This window comes from Podarcis bocagei (genome assembly GCF_964188305.1).
Source record: "Podarcis bocagei genome assembly, chromosome: 1".
Classification (NCBI taxonomy): Eukaryota; Metazoa; Chordata; class Lepidosauria; order Squamata; family Lacertidae; genus Podarcis; species Podarcis bocagei.
Window position 1 is genome coordinate 30,311,075 of NC_138125.1, and position 25,053 is coordinate 30,336,127.

The 25,053-nt window shown below is 43.1% G+C and overlaps 1 protein-coding gene and 1 long non-coding RNA gene across 27 annotated transcripts in view; one reads left to right on the plus strand and one right to left on the minus strand.

The window, feature by feature from the left end:
- The window catches only part of NRXN3 (neurexin 3), a 1,270,857-nt gene that overhangs the window by 1,066,011 nt on the left and 179,793 nt on the right, over positions 1-25,053 (minus strand). The gene's annotated exons all lie outside the window — the stretch shown is intronic.
- LOC308575914 lies at positions 12,138-15,547 on the plus strand. Its single transcript, XR_014002970.1, has 2 exons — positions 12,138-12,268; positions 15,314-15,547. It is a non-coding gene; the product is annotated as an uncharacterized lncRNA (long non-coding RNA).

A 25,053-nucleotide genomic window follows, 5' to 3' on the forward strand; every position in this document is an offset into this window, starting at 1 on the left:
TCTCTTCCTCCTGTGCACTGTTCTAGGGGTTCTCTCACTCACCTCGCCTCCAAGTCAATTTTGTGGGATGGGGGGAAAGCCCCACTGCGCAAGCAGAAGTCCTTGCACGGGACTTCTGCTGATAGGACTCATTAATATCCATGGGCGGAATTCAACTCATGAACATGACTAAGTTAGATTCATTCAGTTCAATGGGTCTACTGTGAGTAAAACTTAGATGAATACCACCCTTTAGGTTTCATGTTGAAAATTTTAAGTGATTTTAGAGTGCTTTTTTATTTGTTTCTTGTAAACCACTTTGAGGGCGCTGGTGGTGGAAAAGTGCAATAAAAACTGATAAATTAAATGAACCATTCCCACCTTTAGATCACACCACATCATTGCTCTTTCCACCAGCAGTGATTCTGCTCTTCTCCCTTGTCTCCCATTATGACTGCGAAACAAACTAGACTTCCAACCAGCCTTTGAAGCAGGGAGACAGGTCTATTCTAGGACTCAGTATGTCATGACAAGGAAGCTCACATGGTCTGAGAGAGAGGCGCTTGTGTGAGTGACAGAAAAAAGGGAGTGTGCTGGGGGGGGGCAACTGCAGCAGCAACCCCAGCTAAAACGTATGACATGTGTTACTTATTACTTGAGGACAGCAATTCAGCAATAAAATACAGTGTTGTCACTTTCAATACGTACTAAAAGTGATTTAAAAGAGCTTGCTGGGAACAACTTACACTGCTATCTGATTACAATACACAGGGTAAATCAAACTCATTGTGGGGGCTATATTATCCCCTCTGACAGGCCCAGATCAATGCCTCCATTTTGTGTGGTTCTGATGGATCTCCATGCTTGTCCTCACATTCCTAAAGGCTTCATTTTCAGAGTACTCCAAATTTGAGGAGAGGCAGCAGACTTCCTGAATCAAGTTGCCCAACTAAGAGAAATGTAAAGTACTGACTCTCCCATCTAATGACTAACGCTTATATCCCACTTCACAAAGGACAGTCTTCTAATTTGAAGGCATCCTCTGAAGGACTGTCCAAGTCTACATTATTGATAAAGAGACATAAGAAGAAAAAACAGGGGGCTTGAAGCAGCCCATCATCGTCTGCACCAGATAGAAGATTATAAAAATATAAAAAGGTAAAGGACCCCTAGAAGGTTAAGTCCAGTCAAAGGCGACTATGGGGTTGTGGAGCTCATCTCGCTTCAGGCTAAGGGAGATGGCGTTTGTCCACAGACAGCTTTTCAGGTCATGTGGCCAGAATGAATAAACCGCTTCTGGTGCAATCTACTTGACTGGTATGCCAACTGCTAGGTTGGCAGAAGCTGGGGCAGTGCAATGGGAGCTCACCCCATTGCGCAGATAGGATGCAGATGGCGCTGTGGTCTAAACTACTGAGCTTCTTGGGCTTGTCAATCAGAACGTCAGCGGTTTGAATCCTTGCAATGGGGTAAGATCCTGTTGCTCTGTCCCAGCTTCTGCCAACCCAACAGTTCGAAAGCAAACTAGTGGGAGTAGATAAATAGGTACCACTGCGACAGGAAGGTAAATGGCATTTCTGTGCGCTCTGGCTTCCGTCATAGTGTTCTATTGCACCAGAAGCAGTTTAATCATGCTGGCCGCATGACCTAGAAAGCTGTCTCCAGGCAAATGCCGGCTCCTTCAGCCTGAAAAGTGAGATGAGCGCCACAACCCCATAGTCACCTGTGACTGGACTTAATCATCCAGGGGTCCTTTATCTTTTTACAGATGATTATTCAGGTCACCTAGCCACAGTCTGCCTCACTGGTGAGATGTATTGTATTTTTACTTGAATTACAGCAGTAGTTTACAAAATTGCACCTATACATATAAATTAGTGCATGCAGATCTCATGCAGATCTGTAACCTTTTTTGTAATCTATTTCCTTTTTCCTGGCATAAATAGCTACCCTAGCAGGGAGCCAGTGTCCCTATCATTACCATTCCAGTATGGTGTCAGAACTGAGACTTCTATGGAGATCAGCAAGAGAAGGAGCTCAAAAGCCAAGTACGTCTCCCTTTCCACATCCAATTCTCTCATCAAGCAGTTTAACCTATGCAAAGACACTGCACTCTCAATATTCCTTCTGCTCTCCCAGCAGCTGCCACTTCACATTAACACCAGCAAGTGTGGTCCCTACAGACATGAGGTTTCTCCTCTCCCCACTGGGAGGATTGAACACTTGTGCACTCTGCAATCAAATGCTTGTCTTACAACTTGGATATAAGCAACTTTAAGGCAACTACAGGATGCACATTGCCTCTATTGATTTGCCTGAACTTCATCAGCTGTCAGCCATGTGATGATGCACTGGAGGGAGGAGGCAAGATCTTAGCAGAAGAAACTGGCTAGAACCAAGTACATTGGGGGAAAGTCCATGGGAAGAGCAAGAGACGTTGGTGTTTGTGTACTGAGGATCTCCTGTTTCTATTCCACTCTCCCTGGTGTGAGCTCACTGACCTCCTGCAATATTAACAATTTCCTCTGTTACTGCCTTGTCCTGACATCTGCTCCAGAGGATGGATGAATAAGCAGATGATTCAACAGGACAGCAGAAAGGGTGGCAAACAAACTTGCCTGACCCATGAAACTCCATTAGCCAAGTGCTCCTGGACATCACCTGGTCCTGGAAACACCAATGCCACACGGCTGAAAAGAAGAATGCAGGGCTTGGTGCCAAAATTGATCTTTCCTAGCATGATGGTAGAGACAGACAACACAAGCTTAGAACCCTTTTCTATTCCTACTGGCTGTAAATGTTGATGAGATGTAAAAGGTTGGCTGTAGTGACTATTAAAAGACATCAGACTGAATGAATATAGAAAGAAGAACAAAATGGACAAATTTGACCTAGATTCCCCTTCCCATTCTTGTGATTTTTCATAAAAACCAGAGCTGGATTTAGGTTGGAAGCTGCATGAGTAAAACTAAACAATCCTTCTGTTCTCTCTCCTCAAAGTTTGGGTATCACTGCAACCAGTAACTCCAAGCACACACTTGCTTAGCTTTACAAGAGTATGAACACACACAAAGGAATGCCACCTTTCTCTTATCATAGAATCATGGAATCGTAGAGTTGGAAGGGACCCCAAGGGTTAACTAGTCCAACCCCGCCACAATGCATGAATCATTACTAAAGAATCCCTGACAGATGGCCATCCTACTTCTGCTTAAAAACCTCTAGTGAAGGAGAGTCCATCATCTCCTGAGGTGGTCCGTTCCACTGTCGAACAGCTCTTACTTCAGATGTTACCCTGTAAATCTCCTGCTGAAGGAAGAGACAGGGCAGCAGCAGCAGCAGCTTCTCCCATCCATTTCCTCCACAAAGCTCTCCCACCTGACCTCACTTCAGATGCACTTGTCCAGGTGTGTCTCAAAAGCATTATCACATGCTCAAAATGCTCAAGATTGAATGTCATGGTGTCTTTTTCCCTATCAAACCAGGAAATCAAAACTTGCCCGATTTCATAAGATTATATTAGTCATATAACCCTTCATTGCCACCCAAATCCCATGGTGGAGAGTGGTAGGAACACAGAAAGATGCCTTGCGCTGAGTCAGCTCATTGGCCAATCTAGCTCAGTATCATCTACAATGGCAACAGCTGTCCAGGATTTCAGGCTGAGGACATTCTCAGCCCTACACAAAGATGCTGAGGTCTGAACCTGAACCTTCTGCATGCAAAGCAGATGCTCTGCCACTGAGTTAAGGCCCTTCCTCCTTGTCAAAATGCACCTACCACATGCACTGGTGTGAACACACACCGTGTTTGCTCACCAGAGCTGAATAACCTTGGGAGTAACTAATGCTGGCATGCTTCCTCTTCACTTTGTTAATTGGGCTCTTCTCTCCTTCTTTCGTTAATTCACCATACTCTAATCAATCTTCTAATTAGCATGCTTCTGCTGATGTTTCACTGAGTTCTCATTTCCATCCACTTCATGCTAACCCTTCTATCAGGCTCCATCACACCACAGCCACACACCCTTAATCGTTACCACACTTGCCGACACCTGGCCTGCCTTCCCAAATGTTATGGACTTTCCCCAGAGCATCTTTTCGTCTCAGCTTTCCAGGAGCAGGTATTATTTCACTCCTCTGCACCACATCACAAAAAACTCCATGAAAACCAAAGACCAGTGGGGGTGGGGTGAGAGCACAGGAAGCAGCATATAGTTCACTAGGGGAATGTGTTCATCTCAGCCTGGCTCAAAATAGCATCCGACAAGAGTGAATCACACTAGTTCTGAAAAGCTCACAAGAAATAAGCTCAGAAATCTATAGCTGCCTCCCTCAATTTCACTGCCTGTCTGGCTGCTTATTGACTTCTACTGCCTGTATTGACAATGTGTAGCTGCACGTCTGTCTGCTCCTCTGTAAAGGTAACTAAAGAGAGAGGGGAGAGAGGGAAATAGAGGAGGACAAAGAAGTGGTGGTGGTAGTAAAAGGGAGGGGGAAAGTAGCTACGAATCAAGGTAGCTGGAAGAACTTTTGCAGAATTTGATGCTAAAAAAATTAAGCAAAGGAGGGTGGCACACCAAAGCAGAAAGTGTTGAGCAGGAAGAAGGGCCCTTTCCTACATTATCTTGTATTAGAGACTGATGTCTAGTAGCTGCATGGACAGAAACTTGCCATGTTACCCTACCACCCCTGTTGATAATTACAAAACAGAAACACATTTTAACTATAAAAAGTTCAGCTGTCAGGGCCAAACTAAAAGATGTGTTAAATGTGCATATTCAAAAGATGTGCTAGATTGACAGATACATAAAAAATAGCAAGTGTGATGGACCATTTCGTGCAGGGAGGGTCTATTTAACTACAGTATTTCCCTCACTTGCTTTAGTTCTAATGAAAACTCCCCCTCCTTTGAAACTGTTATTTGCCCCAAGCAAATAATCACTAATAGGTCAGGGGAGGAGTTGATTTTTAAAGAAGGTCCCATGTGACATGGTCCCATGGCAAGAATTAGACACACAACATGTTAAATGTGTATGTGTGTACTGTCTAATTCAGCCCTGAGAAAGAATGTGGAGAGTCCTTTTTCAGAGGCCTCTCAAGGAAGGCTTCTGTCAGTAACATATTTTAAAGTGTGGGACATCCAGTCACAAGTCTAGCAGATGAACATGAGGCTCTTTCTGCAGTTCTAAAGCCAAGAAAGGGCGATAAAGGCTTAAACCAGAAAGAACACAAACACACCCTTCCAAAACACAGCTGTATAAGCAGCTATGGCAATGTGTTTGACAGGACACAAAGGCCACTTCCAGACAATCTGTGTTACTGTGTGTCCATCCTGATTTGTTCACACCATCTTGGGTGAACAAACTATACAACACCCTCTCTTTATTGAGAATTAATTCTAATAGGAAGGGAGGTGATAAAATTTCCTGTCAAGTGAAATTCTTGACTTTCCAGTACAGCTTCCCATCCTTATCACAAAAAACCAGTCTGATGATGATGATGATGATGATGATTTCCAAGGAAGCAGGTATGTCCCACCAGAGTGACAATTCCACTTTCATTGTGCAACCTGAACCCCACCCACAAAATAGCAACAGTCTGGCAGTGGCCAAAAAAAACATGAATGGGGAACCATTATCTACTGGGCTTGTGGTCATCTAGGGACTCCATTGTGGAGACAGGAATGAAACACAGGAGTAGACAGTAAACTCCCAGGTGTCTGCTGTGTGTGAATGGATTCTTTTTTAAACAAAATTAAAGCACATGAGATCAGCTTTCAATGGAAGAGAGACAGGAGAGAAATTATGTTCCTGCTGCCTTCACATGCTTTTTAACAACTTTTGGTGTGGGGAAATCCACCACCATTATGATACGTGTCCTCCCACCAAAATGCATGTGCCAGTTCAAACTGCTCCCTCCCCCCACCCCAAAATGCCCACCTTGATGTGCCACCTGAGAATGGAGGTGGTGAATTGGGGTGGCTGTTTCATTTCAGCCCTAGAATGCACTCGGACCTCTGTTAAACATTCCGCAAGGTCCACACACTTTAAACAGAATATGTACTGGATTTTTATACCAATTTTTTTTTCCTGCTATCTCATTGTTCAGAGTTACTATGGTAGAACAAACTGACAAGCTAGTGGAATGTCGGGCAAGGGAATTAAATCAAAGACCTCTCTTCACTCACCTTTTGTGCCTCTGCATCTGTGAGTCTACAATATTCACTCTTAACATCCATTCAGCAATTTCTTCCCCCCAGAGCTGAGTCTTACAGCATGCTCACGGAAGCCAAAAACTTTGTGATCTCATCACTAGACCTTCCCTCCTCTCCTGCCACACTTTTGGCAAAAAAGCACCCGATTTATTAGAATGTATAGCAACACATGGCTGACACTGTGTGCATCTGCAGTTTAGTGAGGGGGGAAATGAAAAAGCCAGCTCCACAATTCCAGGAGATGGCAGTGCATATACAGGGAACACACAAAGAAGGCTAGGGAGACTGTGAAGCCGAAAGTGAAATGGGCATGCTAAACAAGAAGAACACTCTGGACACAACCTTTATATTTTGTTGTATTTATTTTTATTGAATTTAGTTCCAGTATAACCTAAATAAAACTGCTGCTAGGGAAACCTCTTATATTAAATCCATGTTTGCATCTGATCCACATTTTAATTTGCTTAATATTTTAGGGATTAAGGAACCCTGAATTCAAAGTAAATTTCTCTGTGCAAAGACTATATTCTTTAATGAACAATCTGCTCTCACTTCCTTTGTCCTTGGAGCAGAACACCCATGTAGCCAACAGTCATCTTATACAGGGAAATTGTGTGATTATTTTGCTTTGAACATCTACACCTAGAACTGAACACATAGAAAAATTTTCAAAGCCTCTAACAATGAGGTTGGTCCCTGATATCCACTCTCCTTCTGTTCCTCCCTTCCTTTCTCTCCTGTTCCATAGTTTACAAACTCCCAAATTTGTACATTACATTTAGAACGCTAATGGGAAACAATACTTCTTAGTCCAAAACCAGCACCCAGAATGCAAAAACATCTGGCCAACCACTATAACTCCAACTTGCATCCTACCCTCGTCTTCTACACCATATGACCTCTGCCTCCAGAACAGCTCTCATTCCCACACCGAGAGCTTTTACGAAGACTTAGCTTTATACGAGTTCAAATGAAGATGAGAGCATCAAAAGGCCAAATAGCAAGGAAAATCCCTTAGTGGAAAAGTCCCTTGAGCGACTAAAAGTGTGCAGTGAAAATCCATTCTTAACTCAGTGCTGGATTCCCTCTCTACATTCACAATCCAGAGTTGAGAAGAGCTCTTCCATTATTAACATCCCTCTGAGTGTCATTGCTGCTTCTTTGCACAAAGTGTGGGAGACAGAAGTTTCTCCTTCACATAAACTCTGTCTCGACTCAAATTAAGTCAATCTAGTCAACTGAGTCACACCATTGTGCCAAGAAAAATCAGGCAGCCCACTTCCCTCAGCACACAGCCTTGGTTCCATTCATGCAGGGAAGAGATTTTGCCAAGAGAAAGTTGACGGTGATTCGGCCGGGAGAGTGTCCTAATGAGCTGCTGTTGTTTTTCCTCCAGTAACTCAACCACCTACCTCCTCCACAGGTTTCAGCTAACATGTTTCAAAAGTTGCATCAGCCTCATCTTGAACTGTGTGTCTTCTTTTTCCCTGATACTGATTGATATCACAATAAGAGAGTAATGTTAACCCACAAGCAGGGAACGGGAAGGACAAATCCTCCCTTGGTTAATTAAGTTGTCCTTCCATTATTTTACTTCATTTTATTTACATTATCTTGGTGGCTCGCAAATCCAATACAATAATTAAAATACAATGTATGTAAAACAATACAAGCTATTAAAAACCAAAAGCACATATAAAACTCAGATTTGAAAAGTAAGAGAAACAGACCATAAGTTAGGTTATTTAAAAGGCCTGGCTGAACAAAAATATATTTACCTGGAAACACTGGGGAAAGAGGATAAATAAAAGTTTTGTTTTGTTTTTTCTTCTCTGGTAACACTAGAATTCATGGACATCCAATGATGATGGATGTTGTAAGATTCAGACTATCAAATTTCTGTTTTAGTTCCTAACTTAAAACAAATTTTCCCCCATACCTGTTTTTTCTCTTGACTGGATCTCATTCTAACCTCAGTTACACCCAAATTTAGACATATTTCTTTCACTCTCATTATACCCACTGCCTAATTTTAGCTGAGTTTATTCTGAAAAACCTCAGAGCAGGATCTCTGCTTCTTTGCTTCATCACATTCATTTGTATGTGGTATAAAGCCACTAAAAAGTGACACTTGCCCTTCATTTGAGTGTGACAAGCAGTTTTTACTAATGTTTTGCCACCTTGGCTAGATTGATTATTGCCCACATCTAGGGTAACAAAATAATACAGGCTAACCAAAAGCAATATATTTAAATTTTCTAAAAAAATTATTAGTCACTTTTCTTACCAAGTAACTGAAAGTGACTTACATATGCAAGTCTTAAATATGTATATTTTCTCAGCACATGTTATATCAGGTTCAGAAACTGAGGAGGAACGAGTCCTCAGAAATGCCTTTTTCAATCTGCAATATGGATGTAGCACATCAGAAGGCACTCTTTTCATTCTGGTGCATTTTTTGAACAGAGCACTTTACCACAAAATCTGGAGAAGTGTGAAATCTGAAGCATTAATTATGTTCCAGTCTGTGTATTAGTCTGGGAATAACATTGGTTCACGTAACAATGTGGGCTAAACAACGTTCTCTTACATCCTTACAACCTGCATCAGGCATCAAAATGGATTTTGATTTTAAGCAGGACCTGGTTCCAAAATGTTCAAGTTAAGGTTTTTATATTTAAGTTAAAAAGTGCACAAGAAATAAAGAGATTAAGAAATAAGAACACTTGAAAATCTCTGTATTAAGCCAATAATATAAAAGCAAGGAATAGTTTCCATTTTACACAGATTGTTAATTTCACAATTCTGTGGGGAAAACACAAAAGGCATATTTAAGAATGCCAATATCAGACAATGCCTGGGACTTAGTATAGTCTAAGGGTCCCCTAAAGAAAGGAAAGGAAAGGACAAGAAGTGATTAGGAAGAGCAAAGCAGACTGGGGAATGCAGTGCAATGGGTGTAAGCTAGACTCTAACCCAGGGATAGTCAGCCTTTTTATACCTCCCGCCCACTCATGCATCTTTCTTGATGGTAAAATTTCTTTACCACCCACCAATGCTCAATGGAAGGAGGAGTCAGCTTGTGCCATAGAATCCCCTGCTGCCCACCTAGAATCCTGAAACGCCCACTAGTGGAAGGTAGGGACCAAGTTGCCAACCCCTGCTCTAACCAAAGCAACAAAATGTTCAGGGTTGCTCTTCATTGTGTAGACACAATTCTTTTCACTTCTTTTAAGGCACTAGAAGCATAGCATGTTCTTCCTCCTACTTGTCACCTTTTCTGATCCATGGAAGTAAGTAAAATAATTACTTTCATTTCATGCACACAAAATCTCTGACGCAAATCTAGGATTGGCTTCCATACAAAAAGAGAGACAGAGACAGAGAATGGATAGAGATCAGGATGGAGGGAGACACAAACAGTAGTCATTGCTTGACAAATCCATAGTCAGATTATAAATGTTTGATTATTATTTTTCAGAGGATGGTGTTTCCTCTGAAAATTGCTTTTCCTGCTTACCATTCTTATATTTCTTGTAATTTTAAACATGGATAAAAAAGGGCAATAAAAAAATCAATTTGAAAGTGTTTTCCAAAAGTTATTTTGAACTATTGATCCAAGACTTTAACCCTCACTTTGCCAATGGTTGAACTGATGTGCAAAATCATCACTGATGTGCATTTCATACCTGCAGAATTCCTTCTTGTGAAGTTCCCTCCTCTCACTGCTCTGCAAACGAAATGCTGAATGGGAAGTGTGTGTGTGCCTTCCGTATCTCCAACCCTGTCCTCTCTTGGAATTCAATGCAAGTTTATTTACTTAAAATTCTTTCTACAGTAAACTACTTAATTTGGGGAAAGGGGTGGTTCCTAAGTAGTGTACAAACAATAAAAATCAACATAGAAACAGTAAAACAATGCCTTTTTAAAACCCTATCACCTTCTTGGTAGAGATACTTCTAATTCTGGTTATGAATTGACTTGAACTGCACCTTCCAGATATCCACCAGCTTTCATATTTCCCAAATATTCTGATGTAATTTTTGGCTCAAATGGACATATTAAAATGAGTAACGCTGCATATTTTAATGTGATAGTTTAAGAGAAAATGTATTTTAAATGCATCTTTAAATACAACTCTCTTTTAAAATAAATCACAACATGGACCAGAAACAGACTGATATGTGGTCCCATTAGGTTTATGAGCAGTCCTGAACACTCAACTCCTGGAATTGGTATAATTTCTGAGGGCTGGAAAGTGACCATACCTATCGGTCCTGACAGCTACCACTATATACTCCTCTATTTTCACTCCAGGATGACATATTTCCTTGTGCTATTTCACACAGTCATGTTATGAGCCATGTACACTGTGTGCTATTCTAAGCCACTGGTGGCTAACTTATAGCCCCTCCAGATGTGGTACCAGTCAGTTTGGTAAATGGACAGGGATGATGGGAGTTGTAGTCCAACAGAATTTGGAGGTCCACAGTTAGGCACTCTTGTCCTAAGGAAATACAGTGTTACAATAAAACAGCCACTGGAGGTAAAGGGTGATGGCTTGAGCACCACTACAGTCTTGCACAGGTAGTGATCAGTATATCAGCATTGCATGGAAACCACTGGGAAGACAGTAGACAAAATGATGAAGTGGAGAAAGGTTCATAGACAATGGAAAGGCAGGAGCATTGTGGAACTAATGTCCCCCTGCTGGTTGAGTACTAGGTTTATAATGTGGATTTATTGTCCAGAATGGGCAAGTCTTGAACCCACACCATCCTATTGCAAATGACCCTCCATTCACCTCAAGTTGTACTTTTCCTTTGTTCCTTACAAGGAACACAATTGCTGCCATGGAGGAGTGTGTCATGTTGTTTCCTTGAATACATTTAATTCTTTTCCCCTTCTCCTTTGCTTGGAAACGGACAGGATTACTAATAGTCTCAGTATTATTCCTGCTGAGGCATCTTTTATATTTCAGTAGGACATGTAAATGCAACTCCTCCATAGCTTAGCCACTTTCAAAATGAAGAAATAAGTAATGTGCGCGGAGAGACTCTTCTGCATTCTTATAGGGAAAAAGAATATTTAGGGTGTGTGCTTTTCGTTTTTTTAAAAAAATGGTAATTTTGAAGATACAGTTGCCATAACAACTCCTCTAATTCTTTTGACACCTTTAATTGAGCATTGACCAAAAATACTAGTAATTGATGTGGGGGGAATGAATGTTTCAGTTGCCTTTGCAACTACAGAGCAAGCATAAAATAAGTAGATCTGGCTTCTCCTTCATCTTATGTATTTATTACATTTGTATCCAACCCTTCCTTCACGGAGTTTAGGAGAGCGTACATGTCTTCACAGCAGCCCTACAAGGGAGGTTAGGCTGTGAGAAAGCGACAGAACCAAGGTTACTCTGTGAACTTCATGGCTGAACGAGGATGAGAATCCAAGTCTCCCTATTCCTAGTCTGACACTAGATTGATTACACCACAATGCACACACTAAGACCCAGGTCACATGGCTGGCTGTGAACAGAGGCTTCTGACTAGCTGCAGTGGCAGCAGCTATGAGAACCAACAACTACAGGCATCCACAAAAGCCAACCATCCAGCCCTCTCAGTAACTGTGTCTCTGCCTCTTGCTTGCTCATCCACTCTGCAGTACCTAACTTCATATAATGGCAGAGATGAAGAAGAATTTACTGCAACTTCCTTCTTCCTCTGCGCTGTTAGAAGCAACAGTGTTTGTCGGTGAGTGAGTAAGCAGTAGAGAGGCATCATTACTGAGAAGATTGGACGGGGCTCTCCACAGTTGGTTGTCAGCTTCAGTTCTGATGAGTGCTGCTACAGTCACTTGGAGGCTTCTGATGATGTAATAGTCAGTTCACAGGCTGTCACAATCTGCCATTATTCTACCTCAGTGACAGTTCTATTTCAGGAAGGGCCATAGCTCAGTTGCAGAGTACATGAGTTGCATGCAGGAGATTTCAGGTTCAATCCTTGGCATTTTCAGGCAGGACTGGGAAAGCCTTCTACCAGTCAGTGTAGTCAACACAGAGCCAGATGGACCTATGGTAAGACTCAGTATATAAGGTCAATTCATATTTCTTCCAGCACCCCTTTTGACTTGTGGAGAGTATCCACGTCCATATTATAATCTGAAAAATGACGGGTCGGGAATTTAAAGCCATTGGGAATATTCTCCAGTTGCAAACAAGGAAAGAAAAAACACCTTGGTTTGCAGTTAATATTTCTGTACCATGAATAATAAGTTGAGGCCACATCTCCCAATCTATAAAGGTAGCCATTTTGACCTGTTATATCTTTTTACAAATAACCTACACAGAAGTAATAAATAATACAGGGGCACTGACATACTTGTAACACCCCTCATCTCACACCACAGATTAATCCCTGAGCACTTGTCTCAGTTCATCCCATACTACATATTGCAGAGAGCACTTCTTCAGTGACTGTATGTTGCATCTAAGTGCTGTGCAACTGGCTGACGTGCCCTAACTTCTGAAGCAGTTTTCCTATTAAAAACAAAGTGCTAAACATATATCATGTCACAATGGATCCATGTGTACTTATTAAAGGATATCAACCAAAACACATTTGGCAACAATTATAATTTGGATAGCAGGTTATTACTGGAGGGAATAGAACAAGTGTGTTGGAATTTACAAGGGCCTCTGGTAACCAAGAAAGCTGGAACATATCATACTGGAAATGGGTTTCCCGAGATCAAGGAGCAAGCTTTTGTCTTCACTTGGAAAACTGCACTGATTTAAACCACTGATTTAAATTTGTGGGTTTCTTAAAACTCCCTGGCAATGCTGGGTATGAGGGTGCTAGTCCTATATATGTTATGGGAGGCAGCTCCAAGTACGGTATATGAGGCGGCAAGGTAGAAAGAACAGAGAGTCATTTGAGGAAACAGAAGACTTTTGGGCAGCAAAATGCAATTGACCTGGATAGGGAGGACTGAACCAGGAGAATTGAAGAAGAGCAAGACCCAGAAAGCCTTTTGTGTTTGATACTGCTACTTACGCAACATATTCCAAAGTGACCCAGGGAAGGAACACAGAAAAGAACCTCCTACAGCCCTCTAGCTCCAAGCTGGCCATAGACACGTAAGTCTCAATAGCCAGCCCTGGAAAAGAAGCCCTCTTATTTACCATAGGAGTTAAATCATGCCATCCCTAGATTCCATTTTATTTAAGAAACGCTTCAAAAACCAATTTCCCCCCTCTAAATCCTATAAACATTGTCCTAGCTCTGCAAGCCGCCAAGCTTGATCTTATCATAGACGGTGAGCTTGTTTTCTTTAGTTTTTCCACACAGCAATTGAGCAGAGGCGGGTGGCCCATTCCTTGCCCCTTATCGTTTGTCATTTATACAGCTCTGCAGGGAACCGGGGCTCCTATCTCACATAAGACTCCCTTATAGCTCCTTTCCGCCACACAACTTTTTCTCCTTTTTTAAAAAGGGGGGAGAATCTGGATCCGCGTTCAAATGACATTTATCAACAGACATCTCCTGAGCTTCCATTCAGCAACACAATGGAAGCTTAGCCCCCATTAATGGTCCAAGCTGTTGGGTTCAACATACAAAGAGGTAACCCAATCATTTTGTCCCCATCTGGAAAGATTTCCATTGTCCTTTTCTCCAAATTTAAAACAACCAAAATGCGTGTGCCGTTCCCAGACAGAGGGAAGTGGTACTCATTACCCTTAGGAAGAAAAAGCTTCAGCACTGATTTAAAAGAGGTGAGGGGGAGTACATGGAACCTACATTTCTTTTGCTGCCACTGCTTGCCGTTATAATTTTTATATTGAAGGGCTTTCTCTAACTTTATGACATCTCCACCAATATTGTGGTGCTTTTATAAAATCAGAGTTGGAAGCATACCACGGTCAGTGCTAGATCTGAGAGTTCATTCCTGGCAGGTTGTTATCCAGCCTCTGCTTAAATACCTTCAGTGAATGAAAGCCCGTCTGCATTCACATTATCGAAACAGCTCATACTCTTAGGAAGCGTCTCATAATCTTAAGCAAAACTCTGCTTCCCTGAATTTCAAGCCAGGGGTTATAACAAGGCTACTAAGGGATGTGTCTTGAGGAGTAGGCATGGACTAAGGAGAGTTCCCAGCACCGAATAGATAGGCCTGGATGACCACACTTGGTTCCCAGGTCTGAGTTTCCCCACCCACTTTCTCCAAAGTAAGCACAGCTGTGTGTGTGTGTGTGTGTGTGTGTTTGTCTCTACCTAAACTAAAACACAAAATACAAGAATGTCCCCAAAGGGAAGGTGACTCAACCCATTGATCACTTCAGTTGCCCTTCTCTGTATGTTTTCCAATGGATGGGCTGTGATTAGGATATAAATAAAGAGAACAGGAGAGAGATTAAACCAAATTGAGTCTGAAATCATATGCATGCTTACTTTTTTAGAGTAATCCCCACAGAACAGAGTGGGAATTATTTCTGTGTAGTGATGTAGTGCGCTGTGAATATTTAATCCAGAACCAGAAAGCTACTTAACACAAGATCTGCTTTAGCCAGTTAATGTTTTAGAAACAATGCTCAAAGAGACACCTTCAGTCTGGCTATGCCCTCCAACTCTTTTGATACACGACACTCCCTGCTCAACAAAAATTACCTTAATACAAACATGATGAGTGCCATTCTGAGACACTGGCACAGATTAACTTTTTTTGAATCCCAGGGTAATCTTAGCCTTGGAAATGATGTCCCGTGGCAGCGTGCCCTATAATTTCACTATGCATTATGTATTAAATGTATTTCCCTTTCTAACAGCACCTTTAATTCCATTAGAATTAACTTTGCTCTCCTGTTAAGGAGAAAAGGCTGAGTAAATGTAATCAGCCCTGTGGACTGTGATGACAGTTGCAAACCTGCTGTAGTCTGGAACTTGGTGTGGAGAATGCAGCTTGCTGCTGAATGAGACACAGTTGCAGGCAGCCTGAGGAAACACCTTCAATCTTGATGCTTGCCACCCCCCAAAAAAACCCAATCCAATAGCGAAAATGTCATCCATTCCTGCTTTACTCAAATATATGCTGTTGTTTGAAACTGCCCCCTTTTTCTTCTCAGTGTATCTCCATTCCTGCTTTACTCAGACCTCTCCCTCTTCCACTCCTCAGCTGCTTCATATGTGAGAGATATATTTATATATTATTTCACTCCTGGCACCATGAGTTGTCTTCTACATGAAGTTCAAGATGCAATGTAGTAATTTAGAGCAGGTATTTTATTAACAAGCAAACACCTACATATGTAAAGCATCCATCACTTAACCTGCTCTAAGTGAATAAAGTAACTGGCAGATTTGCATTAGAGATACAGTAGCATATATATGCACAGGTAGGAAGGCTGAAAAATAGGAGGGAAGGTGAAAGAAGAAATTTGGAATCCTAGAATCTTAGAGCTGGAAGGGAGCTCAAAGGTCATCCTTCTAGAGCAGTGGTGGCCAAACTCGGCCCTCCAGATGTTTTGGAACTACAACTCCCATCATCCCTAGCTAACAGAACCAGTGGTCAGGGATGGTGGGAACTGTAGTCCCAAAACATCTGAGGGGCCGAGTTTGGCCACCACTGTTCTAGAGTAACCCCCTGCAATGTAGGAAAGTCAAGTAAAGCATCCATGGCACATGGCCATCCAACCTCTGCTTGAAAACCTCCAAGGAAGGTGAGTCCATAACCTCCCAAGGAGACCGTTCCACTGCGTGCTTTTTATAACTAGAATACAAAGCTGAAAATGAATGAACTGCAGCTAAAATATTATGTTCTTTTTTTCACATAGTCTAGTCCTTCCCCATCCCAAATATTCTAAAGAGGGTCTCTTCTCCAGTCTTCAGAGAGTAGCTGGAAGTGGGGAGGCAGAAAAAGGTCCTCCTTTCCTTCCACTGCAGTTTAAATCTGAAATCTTAGGCCCAGTGCTCAGAAACTGCTCACACTAATGAAATTCCCTGTCGCAAAATCTGCCTGGAACGATGGGAGTTTCAAACAGGGCCAGGAAACTTTGGGAATTGCACCACCCCCAACTCCAATTCCCTCCTTACATGCAAGGACATTAATAACTTTCATTCACTAAAATAGTCAAGCTTGATGCACTCAGCAAAATGCCTCCTCTCTTTTAAAAAAGTGTTTTGTAATTAGTAGGAACCATACAAACACAGAAGAAAGGGCATTCTTCAGCAAACACAGTTGATCAGCCAGAAAAATCACATCAACAAGGACATTTCCATCCAGGCAGAATTCATTAACAAGGCTCTGTGTGATGTGTCGCAAAGAAGAAATCTGTCCCTTCCTGTAAGCCTCTTTTCCCTCCCAAGAAAAAGCGGGTGGGGAAAGAAATTTTTGCTGGCAGAATGTGATCTGAGCATTCTCAAATCTTTGAGCCTCCAACATTAACCCATCTCCCCAGAGGCGTTTCTCCTGCAAAAGCCACACGGCAGGAACCTCAGACAATAAAAGCAGGTGGCAGAACAACATAACCAGTGAACCCCCTATGGTCAAAGTCAGTTGCTTCCAATTAAGCGTTAACATGAACTCCCTCTTAAAGGAAAGAGTCAAACCTGTATCTAATCAAACACTCTCTGCTAACCTCTTTTCCCCCTGACAACAGTTGGTCAAGAGGAAAATGAGGCAGGTCCGGAGGTGGGCTCCTCTCAAGTTCTTCTGCTCTGTTAAGCAGGACCACTCAGTCATGAGTGTGCATAATCAAGCAGCAAGAAACAGGCCGCAAGTCTCTTGCTCCCATATATTGACAGAGTGGCAAAGGCCAGCAACACATTTGATGAGCTTTCACTCTCTGTAAACAGTGAATTTGATCTTCCCAAAAGGGTCACTAGGGATCTGCTTATGTACACATGCAACAAATGCAGTTTATTCCCCACAAGTATTGCTGAAGGCAAAGCAGATGGTTTGAGGGAAATATTATCAGATTCCACCACAGGTGGAAGATGCCATATTCATTGATTAACCATTGAATTTATTTTCTACCCTTCCTCCAAGAAACTTAGGGCAGCATACATGGTCACACACACACCTATTTTATTCTCAAAAGAGTCCTCTTAAGCAGCAGCATAATTATTATTACATTTATATCCTTTCCCTAAAAAAAAAAGCTCAAGATGGCACAGTTGTTCTCCCCCTCTCCATTACTATGAGGTACGTTAGGCTGAGAAATAGTGAGTGGTTCATGGTCACCCAACAAGCTCCATGGCTGAGCGGGGATTTGAACCCTGGTCTCTCAGGTCCTAGTCCAACATTCTAACCACTACACCACACGGACCATCCCCAGGTTAGACAGAGGGCGAGAATGACTGTCCCAGTGGGGATTTGAAGGTGGGTTTCCAAAGTCCTAGACGGATACTTTCACCATTCCACCAAAGTGGTCCCTATTCCAAATTAGATTACTAATCCAACTAGCAAAGGACCCTTTATAAACTGGTTGAATGGCTTTGTTCCTCTTAATTTTACTGCATTGTTAGTTATGTTTTATACTGTATTTGTAGATTTAAAAACCTTTCATATACTACTCTGAAATCCGTTTTTGGATGAATGGCAGATTTAAGGGAGGGCAGTTTGTTTTGTTCTTGTTTTCATTATGTATTTTTGTTTTTATATTGTATTTTTAATGCTGTGAACCGCATTGAGAACTATGGCTGAAGGGTGGTATAAACATTTAATTAATAAATAAATATGTTTACTCTGGGGCCCCATTTGCAGTATACATTTAAAGCAGCATCATGCCGCTTAATACAGTCATGACTCTCCCCCAACCAAGACTTCTGTGAACTGCAGTTTGTTAAGGATGCTAAGAATTATTAGATGTCCCCCTATTCCCTTCCCAAAACTACATTTCCCAGAGTGCTTTAACAATCAACCCTTCTTCCCATTTACTTCTATTGCTACTCAAGAATCTTTAACAGAGACTTGGAGGAATCCTGAAACTTTTAGCATTCCCATATACAGTGGTACCCTGCAAGACGAACGCCTCGCGAGACGAAAAACTCGCAAAACGAAAGGTTTTTTCGTTTTCAAGTTGCCTCGCAAGACGAATTTCCCTATGGGCTTGCTTCGCAAAACGAAGCTTGCCCCGGGGACAGCGGGTCTTCTCTTTTGAAGCAAGGGGCGGCGGGGAGAAGCGATCTTCTCCCCGCAGCCCCAGGTCCGGGGACAGCGGGAAGCGCTTCCCGCTGCCCCCGGACCTCTTTTGAAGCAAGGGGCTGCGGGGAGATCGCTTCTCCCCACCGCCCCTTGCTTCAAAAGAGGTCCAGAACGGTGCTCCGAAGCGGGGCGGGGGGGTGGGAACACCTTCCCCCACCGCCCCGCTTCGGAACGGTGCTCCGAAGCGGGGCGGGGGGGCGGGAACACCTTCTGAAGGCTGGCGGGGGGCAAAAGTCTTTGTCCCCCCTGCCTGCCTTCCCAGGGGCTTTTTAAATCGCCCCGGACAGCGGAGAAGTCCTCCGCTGTCCCGGGGCGATTTTAAAATGCCGCCCGCCAGCATTTTAAGATTGCCCGGACAGCGGAGAAGTCCTCCGCTAAAATGCTGGGGGTGGGAAGAAAAGCCCTTATCCCCCCCCCAGCCTTCAGAAGAGGCCGTCTGAAGGCGGTTTCCCTAGGAACGCATTAATTGATTTTCAATGCATTCCTATGGGAAACCGTGCATCGCAAGACGAAAAACTTGCAAGACGAAGAGACTTGCGGAACGAATTAATTTCGTCTTGCGAGGCACCACTGTATTGGCCAGGTTCCATAGACAGAAACCCCAGTGAACAAAGTGAACCATAAGCACCATGCATCAGGACAATATATTAACATATTTATTGGCCTCTCCATCCAACCGAGTCTCTTCCATAAAAGATATGCCACCCCTGACACCAATTTCCACTTTTTCTTTTTGCTGAGCATGTGAAAATGTCTCTGGTTATCAAACCGGTGCCTAACGGAAGCCAGCAATATTTAATGATGTGGACTGCATCTGAAAGCTCTGCTCAGGCCCTACTGCCAAACTGCCCATGCCAAGACCATTTTGCCCTCAGAAAGGCCCTGCTGTGGCTGATGCATCTCAATGAGGTCCTGGGCTACAGCCTGCAGAGGTTTCCCTGGTAACAGTGTTCCAGCAGAGCAGGATATTGATTACCCCAAGGAATGAGTTGCCACCTGGAAAAAGATTTAGGGAACATGAACGCAGACCAGGTGCATGAAACCAAGGAAGAAGTTAAGAGGAGAAAGTCGGGAATTCATATCCGAGCCAGTGAGCAAGGAAGAAAAGAGGAAATATGCTATTAGAATTACTTGCTGTGCAGAACAGAGACCTAAAACCCATAAGTCCTCCATCAGACTTCCAAGGAAGTCAAAGCAATGGAGGGTGCTTGGTATTGATATTTGGAAGAGGTAAGTCAGCCTCCTCTTTTTTTTAGATAGCTCTATAACAAAGTACACTTTCCAATTACATAGATGAGAAACCTACATTATGAGATAGCAAAGTGTAGCACAATGCTAACCATGCCTACTCAGAAGTAAGTCAATGGGGCTTGTTCCCATGTAATTAGGGTTAGGAGTCCAGCCTATATACACATTCTGTTCAGAGACACAAACAGTGTCTCTGAAAAATTTTACACATCACTTGGGAAGACAGACGAACTAATACCAGTGTACTGGAACAAGCAAAGATCACCATTGTTGAAGCAATCGAAATCAATTGAAAAATTGTCCAGTAGCACCTTAGAGACCAAGTTTGTTCTAGGTATAAGCTTTCCTGTGCATGCACACTTCATGTTGTGTGAAGGCCTAATTATCATTTTCCAAAGTAACTACTCTATTCCGAACTTAAAAATGGAAAGTGTAATGCTGGTGGTCAACAAAAGATGTTTAAAGACTGTCTCAAGGCAAATTTTTAAAATGTAGTATAAACACCAACAATTGGGAAACACTTGCCTGCAAGTGCTCCAATTGGAGAACAGCCTTTACCAAAGGTGTCATGGGCTTTGAAGACACTCGAACTTAGGACGCAAGGGAGAAACATGCTAAGAGGAAGGCACACCGTGATCAACTCCTGCCCGGAAACCAATGTCCCCACTGTGGAAGGACGTGTGGATCCAGAACTGGCCTCCGCAATCACTTACGGACTCATTGTTAAAACCGTATTTATTGAAGACAATTTTACTCGGCTATGAGTGATCGCCAAAGAAGAAGAAGAAAGAAAGAAAGATATACATACACACACAAATACACACAGAGAGGGATCCTGGCTGATGAGTGCATCTGTTTAATCCACATGTTTCCAACAGCTGTTTGTCATATCCACACTGGACATTTTAAAATGTATAAAAACTTTAGGAATGGACCTAAAGTGTAATGTGTGAGCCAAAGTCTTTAAGGTCTGAGTTGCAAAGGAAAAGCTGTCAGAATTCAGACGACCATACTACCTGAGGTTTGTGTCGCGGACGCTGGGTTTAAGTTATCATAACAAGAAATATGGATACATGTGCAATATCTGCACTGATGTCACTGACAGGTGATTAGCTGTGGGAGGAGCTTATCAGGGCTTGCAGGGCAGCAGCTGAAGAAGGAGCAGGAGTTTTCTTGTGTGTGTGTTTCTTTGTGGCTGACTAGCTGCTCTCCCTGTGCAAAGGTCAGAGGGGGCAGGGTTTCTGTTGAGTCAGCTGATTAGCTGTGGGAGGAGCTTATCAGAGCTTGCAGGGCAGTTTGATCCATCTTTTAGATTTAGGGGAGCTAGTCTCAAACGTTTGTTGGGGGAGACCTAGGTTTTTTTGGGGGGGTTATTTATCTTGTCTTCACGCTTTTTAAGATGGAGGACCACTGTAGCTACCCCCAACGACACGTTTTCAAGATGGAGGGTGAGGGAACAGCTGCAGTCGCCTGCGGTTCCTGCGCAATGTTTGCCATCTTGCCAAAGGTTGCAGGCAGCTTTACCTGCAGCAATTGTATGTTGATTGCCCTCTTAGAAGACAAAGTCCAGCAACTGGAGGAACGTGTAGCTACGCTCCAAAGAATTAGAGAGCTGGAGCTCTCCTTGGAAGCAACAGAGAACACCGTCTCCACCCAGGAGGAGACAAGGGACACCCCTGAGAAGGAGGCTAGTTCACCAACACAGGTGCCAGATATATGGAGAAACGTGACTCAAAGAAGTAGGAGGCCCAGGGTTCGCTATGATTGTTTAGAAATACAATCGCTTTGAAGTCCTCTCCCCTAGCATGGAAGACGAAGAACAGACTCCATTTGAGGATCTCTCCCTCATTACAGTCGATCAGGTATATGAAGACGAGCAGCAAAGTCAGTCCTCAGGGAATGTGCAGGCGACCTTAGAATGGACAGCTCACGGAAGAACCCCGACCAAACCTAAGAGGAGGCGTGTAGTGGTGATAGGGGATTCCCTATTGAGGGGAACAGGAGCAGTGATCTGTGGGCCTGACAAGATGTCTCGGGAGGTGTGCTGTCTCCCCGGGGCTAAGATCCAAGATGTAACTGAACGACTGCAAGGAATCATAAAACCCACTGACAAATACCCCTTCCTCTTGGTTCATGTGGGAACCAATGACACTGCAAGCAATAGCCTCCAGAAGATCAAAAGAGACTACGAGGCTCTGGGCAGGAAATTGAAGCAACTAAATGCACAAATTGTCATCTCATCTGTCCTCCCAGTTGAACGATGTGGCCCAGGGAGAGAGGGAAAAATAGTGGAAGTGAACAGCTGGCTTCGCAAATGGTGTAAACAGGAACGGTTTGGATTCTTAGATCACGGACTGCAGTTTCTTGAAGATGGACTTCTGGCAAGCGATGGGCTGAACCTCACAACGGTTGGGAGGAATGTTTTTGTCAAAATCTCAGAAACCTCATCAGGAGGGCTTTAAACTGACTAATGTGGGGGAGGGAGACAGTGCTCCTGAAGGTAGGAGTCTATCAATTGATGAAGATGATCATCCAAATGTCATAGACCAAATGGAGCAAATAGCACGCAGACCTAGTGGTGGGAGGAAAAAATCCTTAAATAAGAGACACGGGGGAATGATTAATGGACTTCAATGTCTGTACACTAATGCGCAAAGCATGGGAAATAAACAAGATGAGCTTGAGCTCTTGGTACAGCAAACTAAATATGACATAATAGGCATCACTGAAACCTGGTGGGATAAGTTCCACGATTGGAATGTAATAATGGGGGGATACAATCTATTTCAGAGAAACAGACCAGACAAGAAAGGAGGAAGAGTGGCGTTATATGTCAGGGATGTGTATACCTGTGAAGAGATCCAAGATTTAGAACCTCAAAGCCAAAGTGAGAGCATTTGGGTCAAAATTAAGGGAGAGAAGAATAACAGTGACCTCATTGTGGGAGTTTACTATAGATCCCCCAAGCCAAACGGAGGACATAGATGATGCCTTCCTGGAACAGATGGCCAAGCATGCAAAAGGAAGGGAGATAGTAGTAATGGGGGACTTCAATTACCCGGATATTTGTTGGATGTCAAACTCAGCCAAGAGCATAAGGTCAAACAGATTCCTCACTGGCCTTGCAGACAACTTCATTGTCCAGAAAGTGGGAGAAGCAACAAGAGGAACAGCCATTTTAGATCTGGTCCTAACCAATGTTGATGACCTGGTTAGTGGGGTAGAAGTGGAAGGATCATTAGGCGCGAGTGATCATACTCTTCTGAAGTTTACTATACAGCGGAAAGGAGCAGCCAAGCATACTAGGACTCAATTTCTTGACTTTAAGAAAGCCGACTTCATAAAACTTAGGGAAGTACTGGGTGAGATTCCATGGACAGTAATACTAAAAGGAAAGGGAGTTCATGATGGCTGGGAGTTTGTTAAGAGGGAGATAGTAAAAGCACAACTTCAGGCAATACCAATGAGACGGAAACATGGAAGGTGCCCAAAGAAGCCAGGGTGGCTATCTAAAGAACTTTTAACTGAGTTAAGATTAAAAAAAGGATGTGTACAAAAAATGGAAAAGGGGGGAAACCACCAAAGAAGAATTCAAACAAATAGCCAGCACATGTAGACACAAAGTCAGAAAAGCTAAAGCACAGAATGAACTCAGGCTTGCTAGAGAGGTTAAAAGCAACAAAAAAGGCTTTTATGGGTATGTCCGTAGCAAAAGGAAGAACAAAGAAACAGTGGGGTCACTCAGAGGAGAAGATGGTGAAATGCAAACAGGGGAGACAGAAAGGGCTGAACTCCTCAATGCCTTCTTTGCCTCAGTCTTCTCCGATAAAGAAAACAATGCCCAACCTGAAGAATTTGGAGCAAATGATTCAGCAGAGGAAACATAGCCCAGAATAACTAAGGAGATAGTACAAGAATACTTGGCTAGTTTAGATGTATTCAAGTCTCCAGGGCCAGATGAACTGCATCCAAGAGTATTAAAAGAACTGGCAGATGTGATCTCAGAACCACTGGCAGTCATCTTTGAGAATTCCTGGAGAACAAGCAAAGTCCCGGCAGACTGGAGGAGGGCAAATGTTGTCCCTATTTTCAAAAAGGGAAAAAGAGAGGACCCAAATAATTATCGCCCAGTCAGTCTGACATCAATACCAGGGAAGATTCTGGAGCAGATCATTAAGCAAACAGTCTGTGAGCACCTAGAAAGGAATGCTGTGATCACCAATAGTCAGCATGGATTTCTGAAAAATAAGTCATGTCAGACTAACCTGATCTCGTTTTTTGACAGAATTACAAGCCTGGTAGATGAAGGGAATGCAGTGGATGTAACCTACCTTGATTTCAGCAAGGCATTTGACAAGGTGCCCCATGATATTCTTGTAAAGAAGCTGGTAAAATGCGGTCTTGACTATGCTACCACTCAGTGGATTTGTAACTGGCTGACTGACCGAACCCAAAGGGTGCTCATCAATGGTTCCTCTTCATCCTGGAGAAGAGTGACTAGTGGGGTGCCACAGGGTTCTGTCTTGGGCCCGGTCTTATTCAACATCTTTATCAACGACTTGGATGATGGACTCAAGGGCATCCTGATCAAATTTGCAGATGACACCAAACTGGGAGGGGTGGCTAACACCCCAGAGGACAGGATCACACTTCAAAACGACCTTGACAGATTAGAGAACTGGGCAAAAACAAACAAGATGAACTTTAACAGGGAGAAATGTAAAGTATTGCACTTGGGCAAAAAAAACACGAGAGGCACAAATACAAGATGGGTGACACCTGGCTTGAGAGCAGTACATGTGAAAAGGATCTAGGAATCTTGGTTGACCACAAACTTGACATGAGCCAACAGTGTGACGCGGCAGCTAAAAAAGCCAATGCAATTCTGGGCTGCATCAATAGGAGTATAGCATCTAGATCAAGGGAAGTAATAGTGCCACTGTATTCTGCTCTGGTCAGACCTCACCTGGAGTACCGTGTCCAGTTCTGGGCACCACAGTTCAAGAAGGCCACTGACAAACTGGAACGTGTCCAGAGGAGGGCAACCAAAATGGTCAAAGGCCTGGAAACGATGCCTTATGAGGAACGGCTAAGGGAGCTGGGCAAGTTTAGCCTGGAGAAGAGGAGGTTAAGGGGTGATATGATAGCCATGTTCAAATATATAAAAGGATGTCATATAGAGGAGGGAGAAAGGTTGTTTTCTGCTGCTCCAGAGAAGCGGACACGGAGCAATGGATCCAAACTACAAGAAAGAAGATTCCACCTAAACATTAGGAAGAACTTCCTGACAGTAAGAGCTGTTCGACAGTGGAATTTGCTGCCAAGAAGTGTGGTGGAGTCTCTTTCTTTGGAGGTCTTTAAGCAGAGGCTTGACAACCATATGTCAGGAGTGCTCTGATGGTGTTTCCTGCT